Source organism: Amblyomma maculatum, chromosome 1 (assembly GCF_055883805.1).
Source record: "Amblyomma maculatum isolate TAMU_Amacu chromosome 1, ASM5588380v1, whole genome shotgun sequence".
Lineage (NCBI taxonomy): Eukaryota > Metazoa > Arthropoda > Arachnida > Ixodida > Ixodidae > Amblyomma > Amblyomma maculatum.
Genome location: NC_139344.1, coordinates 149,146,544 through 149,173,843, shown reverse-complemented (window position 1 = coordinate 149,173,843; position 27,300 = coordinate 149,146,544). Strand labels below are relative to the sequence as shown.

Genomic DNA, 27,300 nt, shown 5'->3' with positions numbered 1-27,300 from the left:
GCGGCGAAAAGGCGAAGGAGAATAGCGTCTTGAAGGCCTGTAACCACCAGGTGAAGCAGGACTTTCTGGCGGGCGTGATGAACGTCGGGGATAATCAGGGAATGAATGGTGGTTAGAGCCGGAGAAGCGAGGAGGGTAGTCTGTTTCAAATGGGTCGTAGCCGCGGCGTTCACTTTGGAGCCTGCGACGACAGAAACGGGAAATATGGCCCTTGGTACCCGCAGTAATAACAAACAGGGCAAGCTGGGCACCAGGTAGAGTATGTCGGCGCCGCGGCAGGTGCCAATGCGGCGACATGAGCAGTGGTAGGCGCCGGTGGCGAGGCGCTCCAAATGCAGGCGGCAAGGATGTGACCTGGGCGTACGCTGGCACATGACAGGTGGTAGGGGCGGCCGGTGTTGGGGGGGAGGAAGAAGTCATAGAGGCCAGCTCTTTCACAATGCTATGCAGGCCAGCACTTGAAGGATGGCTTAGATGCAGGGTGGCACGAATTATCTTGAGCCGAGAGCTCTTCACGAATTAATCCGCGGATAAGCGCGTGGAGGTCGGAGTCAGCAGTGGAGCCAAAGGAAGTGGGATCAGGATGCAGGCGTATTGACTGTAGCTCGTCCAGGCGTTGACAAGTCGATATAATGGCACCGATGGTGGTTGGGTTCCGCACGACCAGGGCGTTAAAGTGAGTGTCCGAATAGCTTTAAGGACGTGCCGAATCCGCTCAACCTCTGGCATGCTGTCATTTATGCGCCGACAAAGTGCGAGAATGTCTTCTATGTAAGAAGATTCAGGTAGAACGAAAGGAAGAAGATGGTTTGCACGGTATGAAAAAGAACTGAACAAGGGTAAATGGGGTACGCCTCAGTTCGCAGATGAACCAACGTTTCGACAAGTGGACTTGTCTTCGTCAGGGCATAGCGATCATCACTGGCAGGGGTTTAAATACACTTTTGCTTCTGAAGAAGAAAAGCTGGGGAGGGGAAAGTGGGTGTGAAAGATGGGGAGGAGAGGATGGGTAAGAAGAAAGTGGGTCATGAAGTGAAAAAAACTTCAGTATGTACTTATCAGCCATGGAACCAGGGATTCTGTGGCCTGCAAAAGGAGTAAAAGCGGCAGTACCAGGAAAAACTACAATGCTGGGTAGGTGATTAGCCACCACTTAAACTGGTTTGGTGCAGATACACCTTACAAAGGGACAGGCTATGCATAGGGCCCTGATAAGGCATATATCTAGGGGGACAATTCTTAAAAGGAGAGGGTAGGGGGGGAGTACAAAGTCACAGGATAATAACTGCATAGTGAAAAATAATAATAATCTTAAGTATGTATCTCAACCTGGAACCAGAGGTCCTGTGGCCTACAAAAGAAGTAAAAGCAGCAGTACCAGGAAAAAAAGAAAGTCACAGTACCTGGTAGATAATTAGTCACCACTTAGGTGGGTTTGTTGCAGATACACCTTACAAAGGGAGGGTTTGCGAAGGGCCCTGATAAGGCAAATATCTAAGGGGGACATTCCTTAAAACTTTCTGCAAGGGGGGGGGGGGGGGGGGGAAATACAGTCACAAGATAATAACTGCACAGGGAGCCGCAACTAACATGGAAAAAAAAAAAAGAAATAAAAAATAATAATAAAAAAATGTTTGAAGACAAATTCAAGCAACAAGTAATAAGGAGGAAATGTGTTTAGAGGAATTTGTAGGGTTATGCTATTGCGGAAGGGAATAGGGTGTGCATGCGTTGTGAATAAACTGTACAATTAACGCTATGTGAGATTGTTTTCCCGAATAGTTATGATGGAGAGGAAATATACCTAGGGGATTCTAACGTTCCCTTAGATATATTTATTCCTGCTGGTTCCAATGTTCTAAATTTATGAATTAGATATGCCTCTCTATATTTTCTGTCCCTTGCAAATTTAAAGCCTGACTGGATAATATATAATTTAATTTCTTCGAACTTATGTTCTTTCTGATTGAAATGCTGGGAAACTGCTTTCGGGAGGTTTTTGCCTACCACTGCCCGATGTCCATTAAGCCGTATGTTCATTGGTTGTCCTGTCTCTCCGATGTACTGTTTATGACAGAAAGAGCATTCTAGAAGGTAGATAACGTTTGAAGATGTGCAGTTAAAGCCTGATTTTATGTGAAAAGTGAAATCGCTTGAATTGCTTTTAACCGTGGTGTCTTTGTATATGACTGCACGTCTTACATCTAGGTCGAGAGCAAGGGTGTGGTTGTGTTGGATGCTTGTTGTCGAGTTTAGAATATACTAGAATATCTGTGAGGTTTGCGTTGCGTTTGTATGTTACCCTTGGTGCCTCCGGAAATATTTTTTTTAGGTGTTCATTACACGTTAGCATGGAATGGTATTTCCGCGGAATATTGTTTATGTTTGGAAGGGCATTGGAGTATTTACTTACAAAAGAAGGCTGGCGTTCAGTGTTGGCCTTTGGTCGTTTCGTGAGCACATTGTTGCGGTTTAAAGTGCTTGCTTTTTCTAGGGCCGTATTAAGGGAGTTACCGGGATAGTTTCTCTGGATTAGTGTTGCTTTCAATGAATGTAGTTCGTTTACGTAGTCACTATCATCGCTACATATTCTTCTAAGCCGTGTCGCCTGTCCTACAAATATTCCTTGCTTACAATGTCTCGGATGATGACTCGTAAAATCTAGGTATTGTTGCTTATCCGTTGGCTTTCTGTACAAAGAAGTTTTAAGTTTTCCATTTTCCACTGACACCGTGGTGTCGAGAAAGTCGACTTTTAATTGCGACGACTGACAAGTGAATTTAATGCTAGTGTGGCGATTATTAAGATGCGAGACGAACGACTGAAGTGATTCTGATCCATGCTGCCATATCATGAAAATATTGTCAATATAGTGAAGGTATATAAGTGGCTTTTCCGGGAATGAATTTAGTATATTGGATTCTAGAACTCCCATGAATATATTCGCGTAAGTCGGCGCGAATGGAGTACCCATGCTGGTTCCAAATATCTGCAAATAATAGGTTGAATCGAACTCGAAATAATTTATAGTTAGGACTAGTTTAAGGAGCGAGAGACACTTCAGAGGCATGCAGATGGTGGTTGTTGATTAATACTTGGGAGAGGGCGTCGATACCTTCATTGATAGGAATATTAGTGTAGAGTGCCGCGACGTCAAGTGTGACAAGTATACAATCATCTGCAAGATTGGTGGTGTTATTAATACGCTCAATAATTCGGAGAAAGTGAAGTGTGCCCTGCACAAACGAAGGAAGCTGGGTCGAGAGGTCTGCTAGGTGGCGATTTAGGAATATTGAGGAGCGAGAGACACTTCAGAGGCATGCAGATGGTGGTTGTTGATTAATACTTGGGAGAGGGCGTCAATACCTTCATTGATAGGAATATTAGTGTAGAGTGCCGCGACGTCAAGTGTGACAAGTATACAATCATCTGCAAGATTGGTGGTGTTATTAATACGCTCAATAATTCGGACAAAGTGAAGTGTGCCCTGCACAAACGAAGGAAGCTGGGTCGGGAGGTCTGCTAGGTGGTGATTTAGGAATATTGAGAGGTTTTCTGTGGGTGTATTATTGTTAGAAATAATTGGTCTTCCTCGTATATCTGTGGTAAACAATGCTTCTGCGGAAACCTTATGGATCTTGGGCGGTAGGTAAAATCGACCTGCTTGTTTGTTTGACGGCTGAAGAAATTTATAGTCCATCTCGGTAATTAGTTCCCTGGCTAATAGATCTCGTTTTATTCAGGATGACTTCACTGAACTGTTCTGTCGGGATGGTATTTAACTTTTCGTAGTGGCAAGAGTTGTTAAGCTGTCTATATGCCTCTTTTTTGTAATTTTCAACAGGGAGAATCACTATGCTACCACCTTTGTCTGCAGGCTTGATAACTACGTCAGTTCTAGAAGCTAGGTTGTCAAGAGTTGCTCTTTCAGTTATAGAGGTTTTTGGGCTTTCGAGCTAGCTTTGTTTTTTCAATAATTTCTTTTGAGACGGATTTAATGTATAGGTCTAGTTCGGGGCTGCGCTCAGCATCAGGAAACCATGTGCTGGGGGCTGTGAGTAGGTTAGAAGCTTCCGGTACATTGTTTGGATTTTCAGTGAAGAATTCCTTAATACGCATTCTTATTGCAAATTCAGTTATATCTCGGTGAAGTTCATATTCATTAAAGCTGTTATTCGTTGGGCAGAAGGTCAGGCCTCGCCTTAGAATCTGTGTATCATTATCGCTTAGAGATTTAGAAATGTCAATGATGTTGCTATCATCTGTGTCCTGTCTTGTAGGTGATATCCGTCGTTGTGGAACTGCAGGAGGTATTCTTCGCTGCCAAGGTGTGTCATTATCTACCGACTGCTGATCCCTTCTGAATTTACGCTGTTTTTTAACCTGAAGCTTTTGTTCTTTCCTTTTCACGAATTCTTTTAGTACTTGATGCTCGTCCGCGGTTGGTGCTAGTTTGGCCATTTGGTCGTTAAGTTCATCTACTTTTTCCTTGACAGTGTTGTTTTAAAATGGCTGTTAAAGCTAATGACGCATCATCTAAAATATTTTTCCAGCAAATGAATAGTTCAGGGCGAAGTGTGCCGAGAGCGCACTTTACATTTATCTTAAGTCCTTTCGGTACCATTGCTTTCGTTAAATGTAAGAAGTCACATTTAACCGCTGAAGTCGGGCATCTAGCTTCTTGGTGGATTCTGTACGAACAGTAGGAGCGCAGAAAATCTGGCGTAACTTTTGTTTGAAGGTAGCCCAGTCCGGAATCGTCTATTCATGGTTTAGGAACTACGTTTTGGCCACATCCGTCAAGTAAAAGGACACAGTAATTAGTTTAGGAGAATCATCCCACCGGTGAAAGCACTGACCCGGTCGTAGCTGTCGAGCCAGTTATCAGCGTCGTCGTCGCGGAGACCGGCGAACATCTGCGGGTCGCGCTGATGGCTGCTCACAGTCCAAGTGGCAAGGGGAGCTGGGATGGAGTTGGAAGAACCCAGAACAGCGGGGTGGCCCTCTTGGGTCGTGACGATGATGGCTGGGGTCAAACAGCGGCCAGAACGAAGCTCCAGGTAGATGCAGGTGACGAAGCAGTGGGAAATAAAGGCGCACCTCCACCATATGTAAGGTCGGGCTTGGCGGATCAGGTTTTATTGCAGACCTGAAGTCCTGATCGCACACTGTAGTGAACCACACTCCACGATGACGATGGGTATCTTCAAGAGAGAGCAGGATGAAGATGAAGCAGCACGTTCACCTGTGTGAAAGATGAAGCGCCATACAGTGCTCACATAATGGAGGACCTCAGTATTATTCAGTAGAGCTGTCGCAATGGTAATACTAACCGCACTCCATTACACCAATAATGTCTTACTCTCCCCTAACACTGTCATTTTCTCCTCCTCCAGAAAACTCGCTGCTTCACTAACGTTCCTGGCTACCGGTCATTTCACTCTAAAGCTTTTACCTTACTCTTCTATATTTTCCTCCATGACCTCTCGGTAGCACCACCTGACATTCATCGCTCCAATCCTACTTGGCAGGCACCCTCTTCTATTTTCCTCAAGCTCACTACAGCCTGGCACATTTGTCTTTCTACAACTCCCTTGCTCACGCCACACATTTCACAGCCCTAGGTAAATTTCTTGGCACGTTTTTCTCTCATACGGCTGTACTTCTCTGCAGTGACTAGTTCCCCCCACACTATAGGGTTATCTGCAGACCCTTCGTGCCGGCCACCTACTCAACTCTATGGCCCAGCAGGCTCACCTCACCCTCCTCAGCACCCCTGGAGCACCCACTAGAGACTGCACACATTCCCAGCGCCCGGCAATCCCTGACCTCACTTACTGCTCTGGTCCCATTTCACCTCGGTGGTCAGCCACTACAGATACCCTTCTCAGTAACCACTAAATTATTTCCATCTCCGTCCCTTTTCAGATCCCTACCTGCACGCAGATAAGACAGATGTGTATACTGAATGGAAAGGCAAAGAGGTTGGCCAGATAGTTGAGCATCTGGCCTGCTACTCTGCACCATGTAAGGGGAAAAGGAGAAGAGGTATCACATAAATATACAGGCATGGTAACTTTTCTCACAGGTGTGAGTCCAGTCCAATGTCGCTCAAGAAAGGACAAAAAGCCCGCATTGCCTGTAGAGCTTTCCTCTTGTCCGGCCAAGCCCCCAGTAGTAAATCCTCCTAGAGAGGCTTGCTATCCAAATGCTTCAAGGAAGTAGCCAGCATTATTCTTTTGCACGCATACACTAGGCAAACCACTAATATATGCTCCACAGTCACCATAGAGCATACATATTGTAAGCTTGATGTTGCACTTCTTGTTAACGCCACCCCCAAGCAGCGCATTCGACATACCTACTGGTGTGTTTTAGAGCGCAGCTCTTTGGCGGCCGTTCCTGGGTTTCGCGGCGGCGTCAGCATCGGCCTCGTAACCAGTTCCACCCCCCTTTCAGCCCCCCCGTTCGAGCCGGCGCTTTAGCCACCGGAGCCTCGCAGGAGGAGGAGGGGGGGGGGTACACTCAGCGGCGAATGATGGGGGCAGGAGCGCGCGCAGCTACCGGAGCACACGAGGAAAAAAAAGGGGGGGGGGGGGGTCGCCGGAGGCAGCGCTAGCAGCGACTGACTGACGTCGCTAGCTAGTCAACACAACATGCTGCTTAGAACACCGTCGCCGCCATGCAGAAAGAGGAGAACCCCCCCCCCCCCCCTCCTCTTCCTGAGTGGAGGCGAGGGTGCGCAGGAGGAGGAGGGGGGGGGGTACACTCAGCGGCGAATGATGGGGGCAGGAGCGCGCGCAGCTACCGGAGCACACGAGGAAAAAAAAAGGGGGGGGGGGGGGGGTCGCCGGAGGCAGCGCTAGCAGCGACTGACTGACGTCGCTAGCTAGTCAACACAACATGCTGCTTAGAACACCGTCGCCGCCATGCAGAAAGAGGAGAACCCCCCCCCCCCCCCTCCTCTTCCTGAGTGGAGGCGAGGGTGCTCTCCGGTTGCGGAAACGCCGACCCGCTCCGCAAGTATGCGGGCACACCGAGACGACCGGTCCGGAGGGGGATACAATAGCGCTGGCATCCTTCATCCGCTGAAAGCAACCGTACAGCGGCGGATCACGGTGCGTGCATCCCGTTCTCACTCGCTTCCATGCTCGCTTCACTCGCTAGCGGCGTCATCGAGTCGCTGCTATCTGTTCGTTGCGCAACGTTCCTATGGACCCACGCGCTGCCTCCCGCAACCTCCCGATAACTCAATTGCTCTCTTCATTTCTCGGACCACAAAGCTTCTTTCATGACAGCCAAGAACTGTTAGTGGAGTGTTTCTTGAAGGAATACGTGTGAAAAATAAAAAAAAAAGAAGTATGTAATTGTGCTTATGTGCCTCGCTCGAAATCCTTGCCTCTTTTTTTTTCTCTATTGGTTCACAGGAAAGGAAAGGCGCAGTATTTGTCACATTTGCTCTATGGACACCTGAACCGCGCCGTAAGGGAAGGGAGGAAGGTGGGAGTGAAAGGGGAGCCGTAGTGGAGGGCTACTGAGTAGTTTCGACCCCCTGGGGATCTTTAACGTGCCCTGACATCGCACAGCACACGGACGCCTCTTCGTTTTGCCTCAATTTATCGAAAAGATGAAACAGCTGATGAGCTGCGCTCAAATTTCGCATTAGGAAGTAACATAATCGTGGGCATTTTTTTTTTTTTTTGGCTCTCCTCTCCTTCGCCTCCTTCATGTTCCAATGAGGAATGGACTCGTGCCCTTCTCCATGTGACTTAGTCCTTTCCTTGGTCAGGGACCGCTACATATTGCACTTATGACCCAGACCCTCCATCTCATGAGACTATGGAAAAGTCACAAAAAGCTTTTCCATACAGTCAGACTGCAACCCCGCAACCTCTAATTTGTGAACTTCCTTTCAAAGCTACACGTCAATATTGTGGTATATTGTGCTGCTCTAGGCCCAAGCAGCACGCCGTCAATGGACCGCCAATGGTCCAATATTGGGATGTATTAGTCCCAATATTGGTCAATATTGGCGTCTGATTGGGGCGCACAAAGAGCCAAGATATATGCCAACCAATTTGATCGGCTCTCCTATCAAAACCAGTATTGGCATACTACCTTGTTTACTGGCATTCAATGGCACTCAATGGCTACTCAATATCTTCCACCCAAGCTCACTCACTGGTTGTTATATCACGGCCATCCCGCCAAGCTCACTGGCCATCCAATATCTTGTATCCATGCTTATTCACTGATATTCACAACTGGCATCCAGCCAGATTTATCGGCTACACAATATTTCCAATCCAATCTTGCCCACTGGTTTTGCATTATTGGCATCCAGCCAGAGCAATTGGCAATCTGGCACCACGGCTAGTTGCTTTTTCGTGCTATGACTAATAGGCAACTGCAAAGCCATCCCCTACTTATGCAGTGCAGATATTTTTCATGCAGCTTTTTATTTAAATAAAGCATGCTGAGAATATCCATGCACAGAAAATAATACAGCTGAAAGGTTCACTGCATGGTGATTTATTAGGTGTGCACGTGTTACAGGGCATAGAAACATTTAGGCAGAACTCTTAGACTTCAGTGCTCCTCCTGTTTTTGCGTCCCTTGGCAAGGTGTTCTCAGGTCCCAGGATGGAGGAAGGCGCTGCGTTCATCGCAGCTTCTTTTGTGGTCGGTTGTGGGGGCAGCAGCTCCTTGAAGCCTTTAAAGATATGGACTTGAGCAGCGTGCATAACAATGTATTTCCTTTCGCAGATGGCACCTGGAAATAAAAGCAACATTCATAAATCCCATTAAGACAGAAAACGTTTGGAAAGTGGAGGTACAAAATAAAGCACTACCTGTTGGCCCTCAGGCAACTTTCTTGTCTGGTTTACTCAGGTTGAAATAAGCTGCATGCTTGGTGAGGCCGACCATATTAACTTGGTTACATTAGTTGCGACATCTGGCAGTGCACGGCTTCCCATGTGGATGTGTTGTTGACGCTGGAAACGTAAAACAAAATGATATTTGCCATTATCTATTCGTTAAACGGTAGTCAGTGCTTGCCCCCTTATACTTGTAGTGCCTTTGTGATCGAACACCTGTAAAAGAAAGACATCGTCATAACTGGAAGCTTCAAATCAATAGCTTTCCTTTGAATAGTTTTCGTTAGGATAGATTGCCGCAAGAACTAAAAAGAAACTACAAAAGAGAAAACAGACACAAAAAATAGCAGTCGCACTCCAACCGCGGCTGCTAAATTTAGTGTGCACCACATCATTACTGCAAACAGAACATTTTAAAAGTTTTCAAAGCTGCAGCCAAAACAGCGTACCACACAGATGCTTTGGGGTTTGTATGATACACTCGAACTGAAAAAATAAAGAAATCCGTATGTTGTGTTGTGTTGTGTTGGGTTTTATGGCGCATAAGCAACTAAGGCTATCATACGCCAAGAGCAAGGTTAATGTTAAATCTATAGTTTATTTAAAAAGTTTCCTTCTTCTAGGAAACTGAGAACGGATGCTAGGTTTACAAGTGCTCTTTCTCCTAAAAGCAAGGTGGGATGAAATGGGATGGTATGATTGTAAAATATAGTAAAATGTTTTCTCCGTAGTGCCTCAAGTTTCGAGCATGTAATTAGAATGTGGTTTACAGTGAGTATCTCGTCGCATTCTTCACAGGTCGGTTTGTTATGTTTCATCAGCAGAAAGTTATGTGTAAGATGTGTATGTCCAATACGAAGACGGCATACTATCACTTCCATAAAACGTTGTTGATGTGTGCTCGATTTCCATTCTCCTAGTACAGGCTTTATGAGACGCAACTTATTATTTTCTTGGTTGTTCCATCTGGACTGCCATTTATTCATCTGTTTATGTTTTATTAATTTCAAGCAATCACTATGTGGTATGTTTACTACCTGAATCAATTTGTTGTGGGCAAGTGCAGCACATTTGTCTGCTCTTTCATTGCCGTCAATGCCTACGTGACTAGGGACCCAACAGAACACTATGTTATGTCCTTGTGTCGTGATCATTTTTACATTATGTATTATGTCACCGATTAGAGGCATGGCAGCATTTCTGTGTTTTAAAGCCATCAGTACACTCAACGAATCGGTGTAGATGACACTTTTCCCAATGTCTTCATTCACTATTTTTTCTACAGCTGTCAGGATAGCATAAGATTCAGCTGTAAAGATTGATGCGCACTGAGGAAGCCTAATTATTTGTTCCCAGTTCTCTTCAACTACGGCACAGCCAACATAAGTAGAAGTTTTTGATCCATCTGTATAAAACTCTGTATAATTACTGTACTTTTCTTTTATTGTGCGAAATTCTTGTATTATATGCTCTTTAGGAGTTTGGCTTTTGTTGAAGTGTGTTAGAGTGAGATCACAGACATTTGGAAAGTTGTACCAAGGGGGCAGGGGGCTGTTTTTTGGTGCAGTGTCGGGCAAGGTGTCCAGAATTTCTAGCTCACTGCAAATGTCTTCGAAACACATTATCAGTGGCCTCGTTGCTTGTGGTTTATTTGTGAAAATTACTCGTGAGCGGCATGTTGAGACTATTGGATAGCAGAGGTGTTTTTTCTGTGACCTTATTCTAAGGACATAAGCACATGTGAGTGAAGCCCTTCTATCTTTCAGCGGAGGCTCATTCGTCTCTGCATACAGACTATCAACAGGGGATGTTCTGTAAGCGCCACAAGAAAGGCGTAAACCTAGGTTATGTACCGGGTCCAATTTCCTTAGATATGATGGTCTAGCTGACCCGTAGACTATGGACCCGTAGTCCAAGCTAGACCGCACAACAGATCGATATATATGTAGAAGACACGCCCTATCAGACCCCCAGTGTTTCCGAGAGAAAACCTTCAGTATGTTTAGAGATTTTATGGCTTTCCTCTTTAGGATGTTTATGTGAGGCAGGAATGTTAGTTTTCTGTCGAACGTTACACCCAAAAATTTATGTTCGCTCTTTACTGGCAGCTCAATCCCATTTAGGTGTAGCTTGGGATTGATCTGTATACCTCGTTTCAGCGAGAACATTACTGCCACTGTTTTCTGTGGGGAAAATTTGAACCCATTTTTAAAAGCCCATGAGTCTAGTTTATTTAGTGTTAATTGTACTTGTCTTTCACAAATTGATATGTTTGAGGATGTGCAGGATATTTGAAGGTCGTCGACATACAGCGAGAACATAATGGATTTTGGGATTACCTTGCTAATAGAATTCATTTTTACAATAAACAAAGTTGTACTTAAAATGCACCCCTGAGGTACCCCATTTTCTTGAATGAAGTTCCTCGAAAAGGTGGTACCGAGACGTACTTGGAATGAACGACCTGATAGAAAGTCCTTCAGAACATTAAGCATCCGGCCTCGGATGCCCAAATCTGCTATATCGCGTAGGATCCCGAACCTCCAAGTCATGTCGTATGCCTTTTCCATGTCAAAGAAAACGGCCAGGCAATTTTGTTTATGTATGAACGCTTCCCTGGCAGTATTTTCAAGACGCACTAAGTGGTCGGTCGTTGCGCACCCTTTTTTAAAACCACACTGATGAACATTAAGAAGTTTATGAGATTCTAAGATGAAAGTTAGTCTGATGTTTAAAACACTTTCAAAACATTTTGCTAAACAGCTGGTCAGAGCTATGGGTCTGTAACTGCCCGCTGAGGTCGGCGGCTTTCCTGGTTTCAGAAACGGAACAATAACGGCTTGTTTCCAAGCCTCTGGGAGTTTACCCAGAGTCCAAATTTTGTTAAAGAATTTCACAAGTGCCTCTACAGAGGATTCGGACAAATGAGCCAGCATTTCGTAATGAATTTCGTCAGGGCCAGGCGCAGTCTGCTTTCCAGCAGCAAGGACGTTCTTTACTTCTTGGAGTGTAATAAAACTATTATATGATTCATTTCTGCCACCACTTGTTGGGAGTTTTTGTTTCTCAGCTATGTTTTTGTATTTTAAGAATGTTTCTGTGTAGTGTGATGAACTTGAAACGTGTGTGAAATGTTCGCCTAGTATATTGGCCTGTTCTTCTATGCTAGTCTGAACACCAGGGGCTGTGAGGATGGGAATTGTAAACGGGGAAAAGTTTCCACTGAGTTTACGAACTTGTTCCCACATTTTCTTAGATGTCATTGAGCTATTTATTGACATGACATACTTCTGCCAGGATTCTTTTTCAGAGTTGCGACGAATGTATCGAGCTTTAGCTTTGGCCTTTTTAAAAGCTGCAAGATTTTCGTGTGTAGGGTACCTTCGGAAAACACCCCATGCTTTATTTTGCCGCTTTTTGGCCTCCTTACATTCCTGAGACCACCACGTCTAGTGTTTTTGTCGCACCACACCTAAGGACTGTGGAATGGTGAGGTGAGCGGCAGTGATAATGCAAGTTGTGAACAACTCATTTAGTTTGTCGACACTAAGGGCATCTGAGAAAACTGCTCCTAGATTCGCCTCTACTTTAAAAAGCTCCCAATCTGCTAAGTGAAGTTTCCACCGTTTCGGTTTGGTCGGCATGACTGATGGTGAGGATGATAAGCTGATTATTGCTGGCAGGTGGTCGCTAATATACGGGTTGTTCAGAACATCCCATTTAAAATCATTAAAAAGGGAAGGTGAACTAAAAGCCAAATCTAAAAAACTCACTTTTCCTGATCTTGGTGAACAGTACGTGGGCTTACAGGAGTTCAATAAGCAAATGTCTGAACTAAGAATAAAATCCTCGATAAGCTGTCCACGTGTATCACTTTTTTCACTTCCCCACAAAGGAGAGTGTGCATTAAAATCTCCTACTACTAGGTATGGCTCTGGTAGTTGGCAAAAAAGGTTTTCTAGATCATGGAATGTTATTTTAAGACTTGGTTCAAGATAGACAGAACACACAGTAAGAGTTTTAAAGGCAATTATTGTGGCTGCTACAGCTTCTAAGGGAGTGTTTAATTTCAGTTCTTGAGCTGGAACTCCACTTTGCAATATGATGGCCGCACCACCCGAAAGCCTGCTTGCTTGCTGTCGATCTCGGCGGAAGACTTGATATTTTTTCAGTATATTAGTGTGCATGCAACCTAAATTTGTTTCCTGTACGCACAGTGCAACTGGCGAGACTGTATCTAGAATGTCTTTTATGTCATTAATATTCTTTAGAAGTCCTCTACAGTTCCACTGTACCAGGAATGCCATCTTATTTTGTTGAAAGCTTGGAAATTAAGTTAGGTTTTTTCCAGGGCCCGTGATTCGGGCCTTGTCTGTTTTGGTTCGTTCCAAGGAGCTCCGCCGTCTCTGTGACGAAGACGGTAAAGAGCTGTCCTGGCCTATGTCCATTACCTCGTCTGAGGTGCTGGATGAACGTGCCAGAGGCACGTGTTCCTTCTTTTTAGACCTTGCCTCGTGGGCGGAGGTCTTGTGGCCCGCCGACCCTGAGGGACGCGTAGCCTGTTTTGGGGGTGGTGGAGGAGCGGGAGCTGCTTCCACCGGGGCAGGGGATGGCACTACCTCAGCCTCGTTTGAGGTCTGGGTAGGTGCCGAAGGCCGTTGTGGTGCCCCGCCCTGTCGCACCACATCGGCGAGATTTGGTTTCGCTGTGAACTGAAATGTGTTCTTGGTTTTGTTGTACTGGGTACGTGCCTCTTTGTATGTGATGTTCTTTGTTGTTTTTAGTGTTATGATCTGCTTTTCTTCTTTCCATTTTTGGCATGATCGAGAGTATGCGGGGTGATCCCCCTCACAGTTTGCACAGCGTGGGTCTGCGGTGCAGTTATCAGAGTTGTGGTCGTTCGCAGCACATTTTGCACAAGTTCTGCGGCCACGGCAACTTTGCGAGCCATGGCCGTATTTCTGGCAGTTGAAGCATCTCCTCGGATTTGGGATGTACGGTCGGACGTTTATTTTGATGTATTCGACTTCAATTGACTCTGGGAGGGTGCAGCTATTGAAAGTCAGAACCAGATGTTTTGTAGGGATCTCCTTGATATCCTTTCGGATTTTTATTCTGTGAACCGCGATGACGTTTTGGTCTGCTAGTCCTTCTGCCATTTCATCTTCAGTGAGAGCAATGAAGTCTATCTCAGATATTACTCCTTTTACAATGTTCAAGGATCGGTGGGGGGTGATGACGACGGGGATGTCCCCAAGCGACACAATGTTTTTCAGGTTGGAGGACTGACACTTGGTTTGTACTTCTAGCAAGAGGTCACCATTTGCAAGTTTTGATACTTTGTATCCAGGGCCGAGGTCTTTAGTGAGACACTTTGACACTATGAAAGGGGAGATTTTTCGAGCGGGTTTTTCTAGCTCCTTGCTATGTATGACATGGAACTTTGGGAAAGTCTCTTTTGTTTTCACAAAGAAATGGCTTGTAGCATCGGTCCGCCCTCTTTTGGTTGGAGGGCGATCATTTGTTTGGGAGAAAGAATCCATGAAAGGGTTTGTGTTTTCGGTGGTTGTGCCTGCCACCCACCATGGAGCCCAACGAGGGGACGGGACAGGAACTTGCAAGAAGTCCTGTCCACGCCAGCAGTACACCGCTACTATAACCAAATATGGGCAACTCAGGGTAGCTACTCCACACAAGGTTAACCCTCGCCGCCAAGAAAAAAGGAAAAACAAGAAATGAGGAGGAGACAGGACAGTGCTGAGAAAAGAGATAGGAAAGTGAAAGATGAAGTGGAGGACAGGAAAAGGCGACTGCCGATTTCCCCCGGGTGGGTCAGCCCGGGGGTACCGTCTATGGGAAGCGTGGGCCAAAGTGGTGTGTTGCCTCCACCGAGGGGCCATAAAGGTCCAAACACTCGGCATCGGCTCAACCACCAGGATCCCCTTTTCCCCAGACACGGCGATGCCACGCACGGCTAAGCGTGGGTGCTGGGGTCCGTGGTGTCGCACAGTACACGCAAACACCTGCTTTAACAGGTGCCCCCTGCGGGAAAAAAGAAATCCGTAGCTTAGCATCACGTTTGTTGCGGGAACACGTTTGTACGTGTGGTAAAGTATAAGAACTATGGTAGCAACTGTAAATAACCTATTTTAAGCGGCTATATTATGACACTTCTACTACTCGGGATTAGCGCAAGAGAAAGGTCAAACACGTGAATAAGCTACGCGTCGTTTAGACCATTCCAATAGCGCATTCATAACGGCAAATTACAATATTAAATATTCGCTCGCAACTAAAAATCATGTCCCAGAAAGTTCAACTTAACTCTGAGTTTTGAATATAGTATGTAAAAGAAACTGATCACTTCAGACACTCAACACACGCGCGATGAAGCTGTAACCCGAAAATCACACAAAACATGCGTCATGTTTTACAGGACCACGTTTTTCTTTTGCAATACAAATTGGCCACCTCTGCGCTGTAAATTTTGTCATTATGACCAGAGTTTATGCATACAAATTAGTGCGCTGAAAATACAGTTCAGAACTGACTGGCGTGGTGCGGTCGAAATAAATGACTTTCCGTTCTCGCAAGCATATCGGTTATTGACATGATGATCAAGGCTGGCAACATACAGCACCAAATCATGCAAAAAAAAAGTATCTTACCATACGGCTAGCGCAGATTCCCAGACCTCAGTTGCAACAATCCAAAATGAATGTTGCCACGTCAAGTACATCCCAGGGATCTGATGCTTTATACACCTGGTAAGAAAAAGTAGCGATCTTACAAGGAGACAAAGCAAGAAATAATCTCAGAGAGCTCAGTTATGAATAAACAACTTAAAATGCTGGTGGTACTCACAAATATCCTCTTTCAGGCATGGCCATTAAAACGAATCGGAACTTTCACAAGGCTTGGTTTTTCAGTTCTGCTATAGAGGCTAGAAGGTTTAGTTCTGCTGTCCAAAGCTGCGGGAGCTCGAGCAGCTCGAGCGGGTGGGGATTGTGTGGCCGACCAGGCATGGTTGGAAGGGGGCAGAAGGATAGTTGTGTTTTCTCTCTCTCTCTCTCTCTTTTTTTTTTCTTGCTTGAGATCTATCGAAGGAGTAGGCATAAAGCTCAAAAGGGGGTGAGAGAAATGAAAGAGGTCCCGCAGGACCGCATGAGCCCAGAGGCTGCCGGCCAGGAACGTTGGCGGGAAGGAAGGAAAGAGTGAGGGGGAGTAGAGTGAGGGGGGGGGGGGGGGGGGGGGGCATTGTGAGCAACGCCTGCCTAGCCGGGAGGAAAGAGAGGGCAGTGAAGGTCGCTGCCCTTCCGCGATGACTGCTTCACGGGGAGAAAAGGCTACAAGACGGGAAGTTGAAAGCGGTTTGGAGAATTGCTTTAGTCAAGGCCCTCGGGCGGAAAGGCGACGAAAGGACGAGAGAATAGAAACCATATGTTCTTTGCGCCAAGCTTGTGAGGAGAATTGCGCAGAGTTTTACCCTTGGCTTCGCTAAAACCACGAGTGCGTTCGGAGCTCTTTGGTCGCTTCGACTGTTGGCTAGGTAACATTTTCAGTGGAATGATAATTTCGCTATATTTGTTTTGTTAATGCGAAATACGTAAAACAATCTTCAGTTTTCATGAAATCGTCCTCGGTTCGAACAAATGGACATATTTTTTTATTAAAGATGACACACAGGTCGCTGTTCATGACGGAGTGCTCTTGAAACGTCATCACGCGCAACTGAGCGATGCAACAGCCTGTATACTTGCTGTATTCCTATTAAGGAAAAGAAAAGCGAAAACGACCATAACTACGGGTACTTCAAGGTTAAAAATTCCCATGTTATTCGTTTTTATTATTATTATTTTTTTTTTTTCAAATCAGGTGGACATTTAGAGCAAGAAAAAATCCGCGTAGAACTAAGCGTGGGCATATAAAGCAGCAAGAAATACAAAATACTGGACGAGCTATGATCTGAAGAACTAAATTGGCAGTAAAGAAAAAATAGAAAGAAAGCAAGGGTCAACATTGAACCTATATCTACGAACTTGGGACAAGGTAGTCCTCAGAAAGCAGCGAGGTATAATCATCTTTCAGCCCGCGGAAGCAGCGCTTGTGAAAGCGGCAGAATATTTCAGAGAGGAAACCTAATTCTCAATCATGTGTTAAATTCTTCGAGAGTGGTGTTCTCTAAAAATGCCCCAAAACTGCTAAAGTAACGCACTCGCATTACTTTTAATATATATGAATTGCTATTAGCTGCCTGGTTGACATGATGGGATAGAATTATTTAGTTCTCTGAAGGGAAACGCCTTCGGTGCGGTGATTATATGGTTGGATAATAAGGCAATGAATGTTTGAAGAATAGTTTCTGAATAATGCTTAGGAGAGCGCTGTCAAACGCTGTGGTCAAATGCATCATTATGAGCCATATATTACAGCTTTCGAACAAAAATAACTTCCGTAAAGAACATCGTTATTATGCAATTTCAATTTTGTTACCATATATGCTGGCGACACATGTGCGCGCATTCATTACACTGTAGGTAATTGTTTTAAATTTTTATTTTTTTTCGTTTGCCTTGCCCCATGCAGTGCTGTTGACTTTTTTATTATCTTTTACAATCAATCCCCATTATTGGGCCGATGAAATGTGCTGCCTGGGGGGGATTCTCGATGGAGTACTTTGTACAATGATCTTGACTCTGTGCTCCATAAAAAATAGACCTGGAGCCTATTTCGAACCCTCCTTGGTACTGCCCCTGCCCCAACTCTCGCTAAAGCCCTAGCCACAAAGTCTCCTGATGAGGTCTTTATTTCCCACCTCCTCTCTCCCCACCTTGCCCTGAATATGCAGGCTATGCAGACCATGGCCTTAATGCCCCTTTTACACTGTGCTAGCTTGAGGCTGCATTTCTTGCTAATGCCATTCGGTCAGCTCCGGGTGAAGATTGAGTCACTTACTCCGCTCTTCACAATCTTCCCGACTACACAAAAAAGCATCTTTTCAACATCTATAACATCGCCTGGGAAGAAGGATCTCTACCCTTGCCTCAGATTTCCTCAATTATTTTCCTCATTTCCAAACCTGCCAAGCCGCCAGCCCTTTCCCCATTTCTTTGACCTCTTATGTCTGCAAGACAGTGGAGAGAATGGCGCTCACCAGGCTTGGTCAGCATTTGGGAAGCTTTCAACTCGCTTCCTCATGCCCTCATTGCTTTTCGTCCCCATGTGTCTGCATAGGAACTCTTCCTCATACTTCAGCACACTTTCTTCACCTGCAGCAGCTTAGCTTTCAACTTCATGTCTTGGTCAGAGTCAATGTCCGTTAGGCATTCGACTTTCTCATGGCCATATTCTTAATTGCCTTTCCAACACCCACTGTGGCTCCCACATGTATAACTACGTTCGAGCTTTCCATTCTAATCACGAGGCTCGTTTCTGAGCATTGGACTTGACTTCTAAACCCCATTGTTAGCTGTGGTACCCTACATAGTGCTGTTCTCTCACCCACCCTTTTTAATATTTCCATGGCTCCTCTCGCCGTTCAGTTATCCGTTCGAGACTTTCATCACTTTTTCTATGCCGACACAGATTTGTAACGTAACGTTACACAGAAGGCGCTCTGGCACTCTGACACCGAAGGACACCAACAGCCAGTCAGGGCAGCACGAAAGCGGAGCACTGTTTCGCTTCGTCGTCTTCTCCGAATCGCCGGTTCAAATCTTCGTAGTCTATGAATGGCATGTGTCATTGCCCCCCTTCTTGGCAGCATCGCCTCGATGCTGCAAATGCTGCTTGATGCGGTGAGCTGACAGATGTTATGCTAGGTTGGTGTGGGATACCACAACACAAAACGGGGCACCATCAGTCTCAAGAATAGTCAGCGGGGCGATCGTGGTAGGGTTTCATCCGGACGACGTGTACAACATCAGTGAACTTGCGTCGTCTGCGGCTTGAGGGATCTTGGGTCGCGGATTCAACTTCGTAAGTAACGTCGCTGAGGCGGCGGAGGACACGATATGGGCCGAAGTACCGGCGCAGCAATTTTTCAGACAGCCCACGATGACGAACGGGCGTCCAAATCCAGACATAGTCTCCAGGCTCGTAGGCAGCGAAGCGCCGTCCCTTGTTGTAACGGTCAGCGTCTAGTTGCTGTTGTAGGTATATGCGCTGCCTTGCCAGCTGCCGTGCTTCTTCCGCACGCTGGGTAAAACTAGCGATGTCCAGGTCAAGCTCATCTTCGTCGTCGGTGTATACGGGCAGCATTGTATCCAGTGGAGTGGTCACTCGACGGCCGAAGACAAGCTCGAAGGGTGTGAGCCGCGTCGTCTCCTGAAGTGCCGTATTATATGCGAACGTGGTATATGGGAGGATTTGATCCCAGGTCTTATGCTCTATATCCACGTACATAGACAGCATGTCAGCCAGAGTTCTGTTTAGCCTTTCCACCAAGCCATTAGTTTGTGGGTGGTATGCCGTGGCCCGTCTATGGCTAGTGTGTGTAAGGTTCAGTACAGCCTTAGTCAGGCGGGCCGTAAAAGCTGCCCCGCGATCGGTAATGATAACAGCCGGAGCGCCATGACGCAACACGATGTCGTGGACAAAAAACTCTGCGACTTCGGTGGCAGTTCCATTTGTGAGCGACGCAGTCTCAGCATTTCGGGTCAAGTAGTCTGTCGCGACAACAATCCAACGCTTTCCATTACTTGACTTCGGGAAAGGACCAAGAAGATCCATCCCCACTTGTTGGAAAGGAGTTTTCGGTGGAGCGATCGGCTGAAGAAATCCAGCTGGTTTCACGGGTGGAGTCTTTCGGCGTTGACAATCACGGCAGGTTTTTACGTAAGATCGCACTGAAGGTAATAATTTCGGCCAATAGTATTTCTCCCGAATTCTTGCAAGCGTACGACTAACTCCCAAGTGGCCGGAGGACGGTTCGTCGTGACAAGCGCTTAAGATGTCAGGCCGTAGGTGCGTAGGCACTACGAGTAGAAATGTCTGTTTGGATCTTTCAAAATTGCGCTTGTAGAGAACTCCACTTCGTAAAGCGTATGACTGCAAGCCACGACGAAAAACAAGCGGCACTCTACCACCGTGTCCTTCCAGATAATCGATGAGCGGCGCCAGCTCCGGGTCCTTGCGTTGAAGGTCAGCCATATGTGATTGGGTAATGGCCCCAACAAAGGGAAAATCGTCGGCGTTTTCCACTGCAGTGGAGTCCAATGGCGCGCGTGACAAACAATCCGCATCTTGGTGTTTATGTCCCGACTTATACACAACAGTGACGTCATACTCTTGAAGACGGAGGCTCCAACGAGCTAAGCGTCCAGACGGGTCTTTAAGGCTTGCCAGCCAGCACAAGGAATGATGGTCGCTGACAATACGGAAGGGTCGTCCATACAAATATGGTCGAAACTTGCTGATGGCCCAGATTACCGCAAGGCACTCCTTCTCTGTTGTCGAATAGTTCGCCTCTGATCGTGAGAGTGTTCGGCTCGCGTAGGCGATAACCCGTTCTATTCCGCCTTGCCACTGAATGAGTATCGCGCCGAGGCCAACGTTGCTGGCATCAGTATGTACGTCGGTTGCGGCGTCTTCATCGAAATGGGCGAGTATTGGGGGTCTGTGTAGGCGGCTTCTAAGCTCCTGGAAGGCTTGTTCTTGATCGTCTCCCCACAGGAAGGGTATGTCTTCTCTGGTTAGTGCTGTCAGTGGTTCAGCTATCTTAGAAAAATCTTGGACGAAGCGTCGGTAGTATGAACAAAGACCTAAAAATCGTCGAAGTGCCTTTTTGTCGGTGGGGCGTGGAAAATTTGACACTGTGGTAGTCTTTTCGGGATCAGGGAGAACGCCCTGTGCACTGACAACATGGCCGAGAAAGCGTAGTTCGTTGAAAGCAAAGTGGCATTTCTCAGGCTTGATCGTTAGTTGCACGCCTTTGAGTGCTTGAAGCACGATGCGCAACCGGTCCAAGTGTTGCTCGAAAGTAGGCGAGAAAATAACGACATCATCTAAGTACACCAAGCACGACTGCCACTTCAGACCTGATAAAACCGTGTCCATCATACGTTGGAACGTGGCCGGTGCAGAGCAAAGACCGAACGGAAGCACCTTAAACTCGTATAGGCCGTCGGGCGTCACAAATGCAGTCTTCTCTCGGTCTCTCTCATCCACCTCAATTTGCCAGTATCCGCTTTTGAGGTCTAATGAGGAGAAGTACCTGGCGTCGCGTAGTCGGTCGAGGGCATCATCAATCCTGGGCAGCGGATAGACGTCCTTTTTAGTCACGTTATTTAACTTTCGGTAATCGACACAGAATCTCAAGGTGCCATCTTTCTTTTTGACAAGGACCACTGGCGATGCCCATGGGCTCGTCGAAGGCTGGATCACGCCGTCCGCAAGCATTTCTTCCACTTGCATTTTAATGGCGTCACGTTCTTTAGGAGAAACCCGGTACGGGCGCTGGCATACCGGTAACGTGGTCTCATCGGTGATGATTCGGTGCTTGGCGACAGGAGTACGACCAACCCTAGAGCCTGTGGCGAAGCAGTCTGCGAAATCGCTCAGAAGAGCCGAAAGAAGATTCCTCTGATCGGGCCTCAAGTCGGGGTTAATTTTAACGGTCTGCAGAGCATGACAAGGTGCGGCCTCCTCTTTAGGGTTCGCTCCGGTGGTGCATAAATGAGGCAAGGCAGTAACATCGTGAAGGACGGCAACAGCCGTGTCCTTCGCGAGATGCCGCATCTCCTTAGCAAAATTTGTCAGGAGGACAGTAGCACAACTGTTCTGGAGTTGTACGAGTCCTCGAGCAACGGCTAATTCCTTCTCGAGTAGTAGCGGAAGGTGCCCATCCGCGATGCCCTCGTAATCGTGGAATAAGTCATGCTTTACAAGAACCAACACACTAGAACGTGCCGGAACTCTCACGTCATCGTCGACTATACGCAAAACGTTCAGACCCGGATCTTCGTTTTCAATGCGCGCCACGGCTCGTTTCGTCGAAAAGGAAACACGCGCTTCTTTCAGGTCAATGACAGCGCCGTTGGTCTGCAGGAAGTCTAGACCGAGGATCAAGTCTTTCGAACACTCAGGAAGCACGATAAATTCTCCGACATACACAAAACCACGGATGCCGATCCGCGCTGTGCACTTGCCTGCAGGTTCGATCAAGTGGCTTCCCGCCGTGCGAATTTTCGGGCCGGACCAATGTGTCAAAACTTTCTTCAATTCTCGGGCGAGACCACGGCTCATTACTGAATAATCGGCACCAGTGTCGAGTAACGCGGTGACATCCACTCCATCGATCGTTACACATAAATCGGAGGTAATATGCCGGATGCTGTCGCTACCTGACACAAGCGAAATCTCGTCGGGTCGGCCTGACGATGACGGAGGATCTTCACATTTCCCGACATCAGCGACCCTGCCTCCGAAGGCCGCTGGTATTAGTTTTCCCGGCTAGGGCTGGGAGAGGAGCGGCGTTGGGAAGAGTGGGGACTTGTCGAGCGGTAGCTCGTCGGGGACGTAGACCGACGCTCTTGGTAACCGGACGTTACGGGATACTGTCGCGCTGCAAGGTCGCTTGCAATCTCAGTAGGCCGTTCGTCATTCCGAGGGTGGAGTTCCACCGAGGCGAAACCCCGCATGTTGACGCGGCGGTACGGGCACGCCCGGTAGAGGTGACTGGCTTCCCCGCAATGATAGCACAGGGGGCGACGGTCCCGGGGCCGCCATACTTGACGGGGTCGCTGGTAGATTGGCGGAGGGGAGTAGTGAGGCCCCATGCGGCTCCATGCGAGTCCCTCCATGCGAGGACCCTGCGGCTCCATTGCTGGAGCTGCGGCGTTGATACTATGATCCGGCGGGGGAGCCCTACGTAAGACGGACGCGTAGGTGGGCCTCGCGTCGATCGTCTGGTGGGGAACGCGCTGCTGGGGAACGTCAGCAACTTGCTGAGCTGCCATACGCACCTCGTCCCGGACGACTTCAGCCAGTGAAGGAAAAGCTGTTGTGTTGCAAGGCATCCGGAGCGCTTGCAGTTCCTCCCGCACGACAGAACGGATGAGATTTCGTAGTGCGTCCATGTCGCTGCCGATATGCACAGGAGGTGCGTCGGACCCAATGATGTTCACGTCACGGTTGTACTGACGGGCTCGGTGTTGCAGCGTTGTCTCCATGGTCGCTGCCTCGCTGAGAAACTCCGCCACAGTGCGCGGTGGACTGCGCACCAGTCCGGCGAAAAGTTCTTGTTTAACGCCCCGCATCAGGTGACGCAGTTTCTTATCTTCAGGCATTTGTGGGTCTGCACGCTTGAAAAGGCGTGTCATGTCCTCAAAGAACATACGCACGCTCTCGTTCGGGCGCTGATTGCGCGAGTGTAGCGCAGCTTCTGCTCGCTCCCGGCGGTCGGCGCTAGGAAAGGTGGCTTTGAAATCACGACTGAAGGCCGCCCAGGATGGGAAGGCAGCCTCATGGTTTTCAAACCATGTCCGTGCAGACTCTTCAAGGGCGAAGTACACGTTGTGGAGCTTGCGCTCATCAGTCCACCCGTTGTAACGAGCAACTCGCTCGTAGTTCTCAAGCCAGTCCTCGGCGTCCTCGAACACGTCGCCATGAAAGGAGGGGGGTGTTCGCGGCTGATGACACAGGATGCGGGTGGGAAGCCTGCTCTCAGATGTCATTGCAGCAGGTTCGACGGCCGTCTGAGGATGCGTCGTCCTGGTAGCAGCCGGAAGGGGTCCGAATTCAGGGGGCTCTCCACGTAGGCGGCGGCCGAGGCGTTGATGTACGGGGGTAAGCTCCGTATTGGCAGGTTGATTCTGCAGGACTGGATCGATACCTGGCAATTCCTCCACCAGATTTGTAACGTAACGTTACACAGAAGGCGCTCTGGCACTCTGACACCGAAGGACACCAACAGCCAGTCAGGGCAGCACGAAAGCGGAGCACTGTTTCGCTTCGTCGTCTTCTCCGAATCGCCGGTTCAAATCTTCGTCGTCTATGAATGGCATGTGTCAATATCACACTGTGGGGCTAAGCACAGCTTTCTTGGCCATGTTTAAGACATCATTCAGCAAGGATTATATATCAATTATCCCCGTTTCTTGACCCATGTGGGCCTTTCTCTCACACCTTAGAAGTCATAAATCCTAACCTACTTCACCTATCAACGAGCTCATAACTCACTGATCTCACTTACCTTGGGTGGCTCCACCCAATGTTTCTCAATTTCATATTTTTGGCATGCCTCTGCATGCCGCCAAGAATGTCTACGCTCTCCGTGCAGCTGTTTCTACCTGTCACTCTGCCACCCACTTACTTCACCGAGTTGTGAGGCAGCCCTCCATCCTGAGACAAACTAACACCTGTCGACTGGCTGACGTGCTGGCTCTTAAATTCCTTTACTTTCTACCACATCTTTCATTCACCCAGGTCCAGCTGGACGCACTTGCCACACCTCTTCACGGCCTTTATAAGGCTGCTCTCAGTCTTCCCATAACCACTTCCACCAATAAACTTTATGCCAGCAGGCTCTTCCATCCTCTTTGCAGTCTCCCTTCTCTTCGCCGCAACCGACAGGCGGCTTGCCTCTCCGGTACAGTTAAGAGGCACTAGCTTCTCAACTAGTCTAATATTCCCCCCATTCAGTCAGTCCGTCTACCTACTCCAACGCCGGAGGCTACTAACCTCTGTATACTTACTCTTCCGGCCAATATGTTGAATGTCGCCGGACCTGCATGCTGCCACCAACATGTTGCTGCCTGTCATCATAGTCCACCCTTCAGTACTCGCAGATTCACATACACGGATGCCTCTTTGCGGCTCCTTGTGGCTACAGAAGCCAGTTCCTCTTTCATCCTCTTCTCTTTAGCCATGTCACTCACAATAGCGGCCCCTTCCTCCATCCTCCAGATATTATCTCAGTTGAGGTCCTCTTTATTACTTATGCCACTCAAAATTTCCTTACCCTCTCACCTGTAACTCGGTATACTAGCTACACTGACGCCCAGGCAGCTGTCCGTGCTATTCAATCTAAAAAACTCCCACCTCAACTGTCTGCAGAACTTGAGGCTGCACTTGCTTCGCTGCAGCCTTGTGCCATATTCCTCTGATGGATCCCTGGACACTTAGGGATTGATAGAAATGAGTTGGCTGACCAGCTCACCCGTGAAATTCTTAACTGGGCACTGTTCATCCTTTTGACCGAGGTCCTTGGATGGCGGATTGAGATTTGTCTTTTCGCACCGCCATCAAAAAATACAATGCCACCTGCCTAGAACAGCAAGCCAGCTCTATCCCGACAGCTGACTTATACTTTTTACTCCTGCACGGCTATATATCTACAAATTCTGCAGTGATCTTTCATGTCCCAACTTCCCTGCCCCACCTCTTATGCCAACCTTTCCACTGCCTGTTTTCCTGTCCAGTTGCATTGCAATCGGCCTTTTTTTCCACACCCTCCCACACCATCGGGATCTGTCTAGACTGGCTTGGTACTGGGGGTGAGGAAAAACGGTGCCTGCTCGTCCAGCAGGCCATCGTTTATTAGGTGCCTACGTGGTTGGCTTTAATAAAGTGCTCTACTACTACTATTGAGGGCTTGACTCAGCATCTGCAAAACAGCTTTTTTGTTTGCCAGCTTGCGAAACCTGTACTATTCTTGCTTTACAGATAATCTGTAGACTAAATGCGCACAACAGCCTTTGCAGGCAACCTGTCATTTACCAGAGGCCAATCACTGCATTTCCATTTGCAGCTCATTATAATGTTACAGGCTGAAATAAAAGCTCACAGAATGTGTTATTGCACACTTCCTTAGACCTGTAATTTGAATCGAAGTTTCCTGTGAAGTTCTGTGCTACTTTGCCATTATTTTCTACATGACTCTGACAGCTATTTCAAAGCACATTTACTGGTTGTATTTACTCACAATGTTACAAATTCCATTCACTTTGTTCTGCTATTTTCACTCATGTCATAAGTAGTTTTAACAACTGTTTTGACCTTCACATCTATTTTTTTTCTTCTTGGGAAACTATACAAAGCATGTTCTTGAAATTCACTTAAGGAATGCTAAAATTCTTATTTATCATGTTCACTGCATTGCGGAATGGATCGCTTCACATTAAAGTTCCAAATAGCATGCAGGCAAGGCCACTGCTGCCATCTATTGGGGGGCTCAAAGAAGCTGGTTTCGTTAGCAGCTCTCTGGCAGGTCATGCTAGTCACGGCATATCTAAGAAAATTTAAGCGTTGCCCACCAGGTAGGCTGTGGCGCATAGGAGATTAAGACTGCGAAATTTGCAGTGAAAATGATTCCTTGTGCAACGGTAAGAAAAATGACCTGATGACTAGACATCTTGAAGGTTCCATGGAAACTTTTTTTTGCTGTGTCATAGCCTAACCAAAATATCCTTTCTTTACTTGCCTTGTAGTTGAATAAACTTAAAAATTAAAAAAAAACAAACAAAACAACCAGATAACTAGATTGTACTGGTATTCCAAACCAAACTCCAGCGCTTCCCTTGACGAGCTTTGTCTTGTTCCCATGCCGTGCATTATCTTGGCCTGCTGCCGATAAAAGCACAGAAGTAGTGCATACAGTTTTTGCAAACGTAACCAAGCAGCCTGGTTTCCCTTTCGTTCATACAGGAGAGCCCTTATGGCTTACCTAAAGATTGAAACGTGTTTAAAGGTGAGGGCAGGGGTTCTTTCCTTATACAGCAAAATGCTTGGGTCAAGTCTTAAATACTCCACTATATGACGGAGCAACCCATACCACTTGGTTACTTTTAGCAAAGACAATACTTCTTTAGTTGTGCAAAGGTTTCCTGAAGGCACTGGATGTGAAGTTAGTTCAAAGATACCCTATTATCATGCGTATGATAGAAAACTGCATTTTCATGCTGCACAAAGCATAGCATTTTGGAAACAGCACTAGGAAAATACCTTACTGCCATTTTCTGGGTGTGTCATAACAAAGAAGAAGGCAAGGTAAATTCATAGTTTTTCCAGAAACATTGCTGTGCTATGACAGAGCGTAGCTTGCATGTGCTTCTGCAATGGATGTGGGATATAAAGGACATGATCGTGAACTTAAAGTTCACTGTAAATTTTACTAATGAGTAGCGTGCATTTTCACAATCAGAAGGTCACAGCCTAAAAGAACTAGACTATTCAAGCTAGAGACAGATAATCCCTGTTCACCCCGCCAGGGTGGTGCCGTGGTAGGGCACTCGACTACTGTGCCCAAAGATGCGGGATCGAATCCCGGCCTCGATGGCCGCTTTTCGATGGAAGCGAAGAGCTAGGCGCCCGAGTGCTGTGCAATGTCACTGCACATTAAAGAATCTCAGGTGGCTGAAATTTCTGGAGCCCTCTACAGTTGAGTCCCGCCACAACGAATACCGCCACAACGAAATTTCCGC

General features: G+C 47.2%; 1 protein-coding gene across 4 annotated transcripts in view; it reads left to right on the top strand.

The window, feature by feature from the left end:
• Nucleotides 1–27,300, top strand: part of Dip-B (Dipeptidase B) — a 107,107-nt gene that overhangs the window by 5,165 nt on the left and 74,642 nt on the right. For 2 of the 4 annotated variants that reach the window (XM_084589250.1, XM_084589251.1), the window contains exon 2: nucleotides 4,281–4,328. The exons of the other annotated variants lie outside the window; for them this stretch is intronic. The gene's annotated coding sequence lies outside the window, so the exon portion shown is untranslated. The remainder of the gene's footprint in view (nucleotides 1–4,280; nucleotides 4,329–27,300) is intronic. 4 annotated transcript variants of the gene reach the window in all.